Source organism: Myodes glareolus, chromosome 25 (genome assembly GCF_982192425.1).
Source record: "Myodes glareolus chromosome 25, mMyoGla1.1, whole genome shotgun sequence".
NCBI lineage: Eukaryota > Metazoa > Chordata > Mammalia > Rodentia > Cricetidae > Myodes > Myodes glareolus.
The window spans coordinates 32,086,138-32,095,442 of NC_142050.1; the positions used below are offsets into that span (position 1 = coordinate 32,086,138).

Sequence of the window (9,305 nt, forward strand, 5' to 3'; positions counted from 1 at the left end):
TGGAGCTGATGCAGAGGGACATGGTGAAGCACAGCCTGCTTCCTTATAGCATTTAGGACCAGCAGCCCAGGGCTGGCGCCACACACAATGGGCTGGGCCCTCCCTCATCAGCCCTAATCAAGAAAATGCACCACAGACTTGCCTTCAGGCCAATCTTACGGATACATATTCTCGATTGGGAGTCCCTCTTCCCAGTGACTCTAGCCTGTGCCAAGTTGACACAAATCTAACCAGGACACAGCCTAATGGGTGAGAGTAATAAACATGGTGTCAGGTCTTAAGGAAGGGGATATAAAGATAAGCCAAGACATGTCTACCTTCCAGGGCTCATAGGGAAGACACACATATGAGCAACGCATTGTGAAGCAAAGTAGAAGTGAAACAAATGCTAAATCAATGCTGTGAGCTCCAGAAACGATATAAAATAAGATCTTTGCTTGCAGATGATATCCAGGTCTAAAGAACAGTTTGGTCCCCGCACAATAACTGAGTTCTCATGTCAGTAGGGAGAGAAAGCCAAGATAGTAAATGATAGAGAAATGTCAATTTTAGTGCATGTACCCACAATTCGTTCCTTTATGAGTCTTTTTATTTTTATTTTATCTATTTATTTGTTTTTCAAGACAGAATTTCTCTTTTGTTTTGTTGCTTGTCCTAGAACTAACTCTTGTAGACCAGGCTGGCCACGTACTCACAGAGATCCTCTTGCTTCTGCCTCCCGAGTGCTGGGATTAAAAGTGTTCTCCACCACCACCCAGCCCTCCTTTATAAACCTTAATTTTGTATATGTATTTATAAATCTGAAATGCTGTGGCCCTTTTCAAGCATATGCCATCAATACTCTTTGTAAATAGCTTTTGTAAAATTTTCCAGAATGTTCACCTGCTTAGGGTGTCACTAGGTCCTTCCTATCAGACCGCATTTCGTTTGCCCCTTACAAAGAGAGCTTTGGAGGGGACCTTAAGTTGGACTCCTTCAAACTGCTCATTTTGATGGAGAGTCCTTTCCTATCTAAGGTGCAGCACCTCTCAATGATGAAGTGTAACTATAAAAATGCTCATCTATCAGTTCTTTTCTATCTGGGTTTGTTTGTTTCTTTGTTTATTTTTAGAGAAGGACTCACTGTGTGGCCCAGGTTGGCCTGAAACCTTGACCTAGCCCTTTCAAAATGACTATAGGCATCTGCTACTTAGCACCATACGGCTTCCTTTATCTGAACAGCAAATCTTTGAGTGGACTACAGAAACTAACATGGCAAGCCTTGGAGACCTGTTGCTCAAACCCATGAGGCTTGTATGGTCTTTCTTACACAGTCTGTTTCTGCACTATTGGCTTCTCCAGATTCACCCTGAAGCCAGAACCTGTTCACTTGTTCCAGAATGTGCTACAACCAGAACCTTTCAGGGTTACCCATGTCAATGTCCATAAGAATGTATTTCTAAGGTCTGGGACAAGGGCTCAGTGGTTAAGAGCACTGGCTGTGTTCCAGAGGACCCAAGTTCTATTTTCAGTACCCACACAGTGCTAACAACTGTCTGTAACTTCCGTTTCAGGGGATCTGATGCCCTCTGCTGGCCTCTGTGGGCATGCATGAATGTGGTTCAGAAACATATATCTAGATAAGATACCCCAAGCACATAAATTAAAGTATCTTTAAGGCAATGTATTTCTAGAACTGTTAAGGAGAATGTCAATGATTTCATTTCTTTCACAACTGCGAATTTCCTCTTATCGCATCAAATATCCCCTTGCACACACAAATGGAGGGACTCAAGAACACACATTCCACCTTTCACACCCCATGGGCTTTTCCCAAGGAATCTGCCCAATAGAAGGCACTATAATTATCGCAAATGAGACGGGGAGGGCTGTTAAGAGAGCAACGTGGCTGACTTCCTACTGGTGCTGTCGACAACGAAGAGAGTCGAGACCCCCACTTTATAGGACCTGCCTGAGCGGCAGTTATCTTGATATGATCTGCTTCATAAAAGGATTATTGATTTTTCCAGTTTCATTGTCACCAACTGTATAATATTTACTGGGAAGTGACATTCCTATATGGATCTGCTCTTTTCCCATTTTAAAACAGCAAGTTGATAGAGTCACTGAAGTTGATAGAGGTGTCCCCCAACAGCAGGTGTGCAAACGCAGCGGGGCAGACCAAGGCTTTCAGACTTATGCTGGACACCTAACCCTCGGGGACCTGCTGGTGGACATGTGCACACAGCTTCTGGTGGCCTACTTAGGTTGTACAGCCAATAGGTGGCAGACAGTTTTCACACGCCACCAGGAATAGTTCCGGGATGTTCTGTGCTCCGTTATCACCTTCACAGTGACATGTCCAGGGATTCATTAGCGCTTATTAGCATCGATTGTGGAAACTTAAATAACAGCAACACCTCATTTAGCTTCCCTGTTTCCCAAGAGTTCAAAGAGTTTGAAATAACTTCAGTTGCCCTGTTGAGCTGAGGCGTTCGTGTGGCAAGAATGCTGCTTTTTCAATACATGTCCTTACATTTTGGAGAAAAGAGCATATTTTTAATCCAAGAAGGTGCCAGTTTTACGCCAAAGCCTGTTTACCTCAAGCACAGGGAGAGTCCTTGTGTCCTCATTCGGTGACATTTCTACCTGGGCTGTTTTGACTCTTAAGACGCATGATCTGACATTTTCCAGGTCTCCAATAGTAACCGGGGGCTGTGTGGTGGTTTGAATATAATTGGTCCCCATGGGCTCACAAGGAGTGGCACTATGAGGAGGTGTGGCCTTGTTGGAGTAGGTGTGGCTTTGTTGGAGGAAGTGGTCACTGAGGACGGACTTTGAAGGCTCAGATGCTCAAGTCAGGCCCAGTGTGGCATTTGCTTCTTGCTGTGTGCTGATCCGGATGTTGAACTCTCAGCTCCTTCTCCAGCATGCCTGCCTGCTGATAATGGACTAAACCCCTGAAACGGTAAGCCAGCCCCAATTAAAGGTTTTCCTTTGTAAGAGTTGCCATGGTCATGAAGTCTCTTCGCAGCAATAGAAACCCTAACTAAGTCAGGCTGTGATCTGACTAAATAAATCCCCAAAAAATTTAGCTTAGAAAAAATATTAACTATGGTCTGTCTTACTTCATTCTACAGTGTCCCTTGGAGATATCTCAGTAGACACTCTAAATGTGTCCCTGAATAGACGCCCACCATAAGCGCTTCATGCTTCAGACACATATGTTGGAGTAAGCTTAGTATAACAACTCTTCTGAACTAGGCTCAGGGCCAGGCCTTTGTCACACGAGACATCTTGGAGTATCAGGGCAAAAGGTCCCAGAAGACTTTCTTATACTTCATAGATGTGCACGGTGAAGAATTTCTTTTATCAGGACAGAGGTCTGGCCTTTGTTCCAGCTCCTGGGAAGGAACCTCCGAACTCTTGGGATTTCCCCTGTGATCACAGTGTCATTGTTATTTACAGGGAGCCCCCTGGATCACACTGAATAATATATACTAACCAGCAGATTGTAGCCAGAGCCAACCATGTGATGAGAAGACAGGGCCGTGAACACATCCGGGCGATGATTCAATCAAGCGTGCTATGTAATGAGGCCTCCCCAACTACAGACGCTGAAGCTTGTCCAGGCTTCCTGGGATGGCAGTCCTGCTCAGGACATCCCACCTTGATGAAAATAGGGGGACGTGTCCTTGAAGACAGAGAGGCTTCACATCAGGAACCCTCAGATTTTTCCCATCTCTTCCTCTGGTTGGTTCTGATCAGTATCTTGCTATAATAAAAATATCAGTGGCGAATACATTGCTTTCCTGAGTTTTTAAAGTTAGCTTAGGGAACTGTCAAAAACTGAGGGTGTATTTAGAAAAAAATCTCAAACTTGGAGTTGATGTTAGAAGTTTGGGGCAGACTTGGCAGGCTTGAAATACTCTGCCCTTAACCTCGTGTTGGCCTGTCTCCCAGTAGGGTGTTTGTAGTCCGCCAGCAGGGCTGCCATAACAAAACACCACAGACGGGAGGCTTTCTATACACACATTCATTCCCTCATTGTTCTGGCGGCTGAAGTCTGAGGTCAGCGAGCCAGCATGGCCCGATTCTGGCCCCCTTCCTGGTTGGCAGATGGCCACCTTCTCATTGTCTCCTCATTCTGCTCTGCACACTATGTGATGTGGGCCACTGGCTCTGAGGTGTAGAGAAGTCAAACACCAGGGAAGCTTCCATTGGAACTTTTGAGGGCTAACTTAGGCTTGTCAGTTTTTAAAAAGGCATTAAATTAGAAGTGTTAATTTATCTCTCACAACCATCATCTGTTCATAAGGGACATTTTAATGCCCCAAACAGCAAGAAGTGAGTCATCCAGGCATAAACAAAGAACTACCCACATTGACCTTATCTTTCATGATTTGGTTAGATCTGCAAACACTTCCTCATGGGAAAAGAAAGGTGAAATATTCATGTTGAACTTGACCCACTCAAGTTCAAAAGTTGGTTCTACAGCCTGGGAGGAGTGACTTGTGATAACTCAGCTCCCATTTTCTCAGTCGTAGGGTGAGGACTGGAAAGCTTGCCTTTAGAAGTACGATGGGGAACGGACCGAGGGTCCACATGGGAATCAGGTTGAGAACTATCAGGGGCCAAGCATAGGCCACATCAGACTCCATCTCTAAAGTTCCAAGCAAAACAGTCCCTCTGCCTCACTGTGCCCACTTTCCTCCTTCACAGTAATTCTAACCTAAGATAGTTTAAGTCCAGGTTCCCAGGGATCTTGCTGAGAGGGCTAAGGAATTTCTTTTTTCTCTTACAAAGGTGCCATTTGACTGTCAGGAGACTGAGGACTCTCAGTCAACCACAAGACCCAGTTCTGTGGTTGTCGAGGGAAGTCTCTTCTTGTGAGGGCATGGATGGAGCCAGGCAGAATGAACAGGGGTTTATTGCCATCGTGGGTTTGCTTTCTCCCACCCAGTGCCTGCCTGCTCTTAGCTTTCTGACCCAAGAGCCTGCCATATCACCTTCCTGCGACACTGTCGCCCCTTCAGAGGTACTTCTCCAGGGCATTCCTGCAGCGGTGTCCTGAAGAGGCTGCCCAGGGCTACTGGACACCACCACATCCTCTTCCTCCTGTCTTCAGGACTCAGATACTCCACAAGAGGGTAGGAAATTACTCTGGCGGATTCTGTGGAGCCGATCTCTCTGAAGAAATTTTATCTGTGTTAAAGACTGAAGACGCAGCAGACTGTTCACCCTTGGCTGAGGTGAACCCAGAGATCGTAGACAGATGGACGCACATCAACTACCAAACTTCGTCCTTTAGCAGACGTTTACGCTCTGCCCCTGACCAGACCTAACCCCTTTGAGTCTGCTGGGTAGACCTTGCAGAATAGATTCCTAAGCCTAGAAGGCCACTAGCCTCCATCATTTCCCCAAACCTAATGCTATTAAGACAACATTTGAATGAGAACCAAGCATGTTAGCCACACTTGTAATCTCAGCACTCCGGAGGCTGAGGCAGGAAGATCATAAGTTCAAGCCAGCCTTGGCTATCTAGGTAGACCCTATCTCAAAAATATCAAAAAGAGAGAAAGACGAGGCTATCTGAGACACACAGGGAAGGCTTTTGTCTGCTGCAGCCTGCCCACCATATTTACTAAATGCGTCAATTCACGTCTTTCCTTAATGCATGGCTACAGAAGTTCACATAACCCTTTATAGCAGAACATTTCATTCAGAGTAACTCTATATTCCCAGGCTTAGAAATCATGGCTATTTTGTATAAATACATCTAATCTAGCTAAAGCCAACAAGAACCTTCAGAACAATCAAGAACTCTTATGCATGGCCATAGATATGGATCTATTTTCATTCTTCTACATGTTGATAATCAGTTATGCCAGCACCATTTGTTGAATATGCTTTCTTTTTTCCATTTTATATCTTTTGCTTCTTGGTCAAAAATCAGGTGTTCGCAGGTGTGTGGATTGATATCTGGGTCTTCGATTCGGTTCCATTGGCCGTTCTGTTTGTTTTTATGCCAGTATCAGGCTGTTTTCAGTACTGTAGTAGAGTTTGAAGTCAGGGATTGTGATGCCTTCAGAGGTTCTTTTATTATACGAGATTGTTTTGGCCATCCTGGGTTTTTTGCTTTTCCATATGAAGTTAAATATTGCTCTTTCAAGGTCTGTGAAGAATTTTGCTGGGATTTTGATGGATATTGCATTCAATCTGTAGATTGCTTTTGGGAAGATTGCCATTTTTACTATGTTAATTCTACCTACCCAAGAGCATTATAGATCTTTCCATTTTCTGGTTTCTTCTAAGTCCAAATGGATCAAAGACCTCAACATGAAACCAACCACACTGAACTTCATAGAAGAGAAAGTGGGAAGTACACATGAACGCATTGGCACAGGAGACCACTTCCTAAATATAACCTCAGTAGCACAGACACTGAAAGAAACAATTAATAAATGGGACCTTCTGAAACTGAGAAGCTTTTGTAAAGCAAAGGACACAGTCAACAAGACAAAACGGCAGCCTACAGAATGAGAAAAGATCTTCACCGACCCCACATTGGACAGAGGTCTGATCTCCAAAATATACAAAGAACTCAAGAAATTGGTCATCAAAAGAACAAATAATCCAATAAAAAATGGGCTACAGACCTAAACAGAGAACTCTCAATGAATGTATCTGAAATGGCTGAAAGACACTTAAGTAAATGTTCAACATCTTTAGTCATCAGAGAAATGCAAATCACATAACTCTGAGATTTCATCTTATACCTGTAAGAATGGCCAAGATCAAAGACACTGATGACAGCTTATGCTGGTGAGCATGTAGGGTAAAGGGAACACTCCTACATTGCTGGTGGGAGCCGCTTTGGAAATCAGTATTGTACTTTCTCAGAAAATTAAGAAACAACCTACCTCAAGATTCAGCAATACCACGTTTGGGTATATATCCAAAGAATGCTCAATCATACCACAAGGCCACGTGCTTAACTACGTTTATAGCAGCATTATAGCAGCATTATTTGTCATAATCAGAACAACCTAAACCCCCTTTGACCAAAGAGTGGATAAAGAAAATGTGGTACATTTGCACAATAGAGTATTACACAGCAGAAAAAAAAATAATGACATCTTGAAATTTGTAGGCAAATGGATGGACCTAAAAAACATCATATTGAGTGAGGTAACCCAGACTCAGAAAGACAAATATAATATGTACTCACTCATAAGTGGCTTTTAGACATAAAGCAAAGAAAAACCAACCTACAATTCACAATCCCAGAGAATCTAGACAACAAAGAGTACCCTAAGAGATACATACATGGATCTAATCTACATTGGAAATAGAAAAAGACAAGATTTCCTAAGTAAATTGGAAGTTGAAAAAAACAAGATCTCCTGAGTAAATTGGGATTGTGGGGATCATGGGAAAGGGCAGAAGGGGAGGGGGAAGGAAGGGGGGGAATGGATAAAAATATTTGGTCAATAAAAATAATAAAAAACAAGTTCATTAAAAAAAGAACTTTTTAATGGCATTTCCCAAGATCACTCACTAGTACAGATGAGAGCCTACAGCCTGGGCTACTGTTAAGGAAATCACATAGTGACAGTTAATATTGCTTGCTAACTTGATAGGATCTAGGATCACTTTAGGAAACAAACCTCTGTGCACATCTGTGTGGGATTATCTAGATTAAGTTAACTGGGAAAATTCAACCTGAATACGATCCGCACCATTGCCTGGCTGGGGGTCCAGGAACATAATAAAAAGAAAAGGCAAGCACCTCTTCCTGCTGCCTGCTGATCTGGGTGTAGAGCTCTTAGCTACCATGTCTGCCTGTGTGTCACCATGCTTCCTGCCATGATGATCACGGACTAAACCTCTGAATTGCAAGCCAGGCCCAGTGAAATGTTTCTTTTTATAACAGTTACATGGTCATAGTTTCTCTTTACAGCAATAGGAACTCTATGACTGTTGTCTTATCTGGAATCAATGGCCGGCCTGTATCTTGGAGACTCCTTCCTGGACTAGGGGTTACTGTCAGAGCTGGTCTTGCTTCCACCACAAACCATAGCCTCCCCTTTGCACTTAGCTGGACCCCTGAAACAGGCCACAAGTCACACTGGAAAGAAGGGGACTCCAACCCCTGGTGAGCTGGACCTGCCTTACTTGGTGTCACTGCCCTGATCCTGGTTCCCTTAGCTTGGATTCCTGCTCCCTTATTGGGTGTTCACCTTCTGCTTCCTTTCCTTTCATTTGGGGGACGTGTAAGTCCTCTTCACTTCCTGGATTTTTGTGCTCTCCTCAGACCTTGCCTTTCGGTCCCATCCCAATAACCAGAAATATCCCAAGAAAGTCATCTGGACAGCCCTCACCTACAGACTCTGTTCTCTGAGGATGGGGACCAGAGCAAGAACAGCTGCTCATTCAGGGCCATCTCTGGCAGGGATACCATGGCTAGAGTGAGGCTCAGATCCCAGAAGAAGGCCTCAGATTCCAGAGGCTCTGGACTAGGAGCAGGAAGTAGGCTACGTTCCTCCTGCCCTGGGCCCAGTTGGCATCTGACACTGTCCTACACCCGTGGCTCTTCCTTCTTCCTGTCTCTCAGGCCTCTAGGGGTTCTCCATACTGTGCATCTATCTTCTCAGCAGCTAATGCAAGCCCCTCCTTTGTGCTGTCCTTTAGGGAGCAGGAGAGTTTGCAGAGCGCCGCGTGGGTGGCCTGCGCCTGCTCCCTCCTATATCTTTCTCTTATACCTCCTTGGCCCTGGTCCTTCCCCCTCTCTCCCCTTTGACCTTTTACTTTCTCAAGTGTAAAGGCTGAGGGTGTCCAAGGAAAGCTGGAGGCTGCATGGACCTTCAGGTCTCCTCTGCAGCTTGGCTTCACAACATAGTCTTTCCTCACCGGACTGTTTGACAGCCATTAACGTTCTTTGGACAGGGTTTTACGTGTACGGCAAGCAGTATGGTACAATCTACCAGAAGAAAAGGAGGGAGTTGTAAGGGGCCTTTTGGGGGCTGTTCCCGAACAGTAAAGCCCAGTGAACAATGTGGCTTCTAAACAGCCAAACTTAGGTTCAAAATTCTAGCTCTGCTTGTTATGAATGCTGGGGTCGGGAAGTAGCGAAGGCTGGTAATTTAATCTTCTGGAGCCAGACCTCTCCTCTATAAAATGGTGCTGGTAATATTAAAGGCACTGCAGGATAAAATGGTCCTGTTTAGCTCCAAGCACACCGCACTCAGTGCGCCACTGCCACCTAGTGGAGCAGGAAAAGAAAAAACGCTCCTAAACAAAGAGGGTTTTGAAGAAGGCTCGCC

At 44.6% G+C, this 9,305-nt stretch overlaps 1 long non-coding RNA gene across 1 annotated transcript; it reads left to right on the forward strand.

Moving 5' to 3' along the window:
- The first annotated feature begins 620 nt into the window (after positions 1-620).
- Positions 621-3,781, forward strand: LOC148117870 (uncharacterized). Its single transcript, XR_015736619.1, has 2 exons — positions 621-2,947; positions 3,448-3,781. It is a non-coding gene; the product is annotated as an uncharacterized LOC148117870 (long non-coding RNA).
- The last annotated feature ends 5,524 nt before the right edge of the window (positions 3,782-9,305 follow it).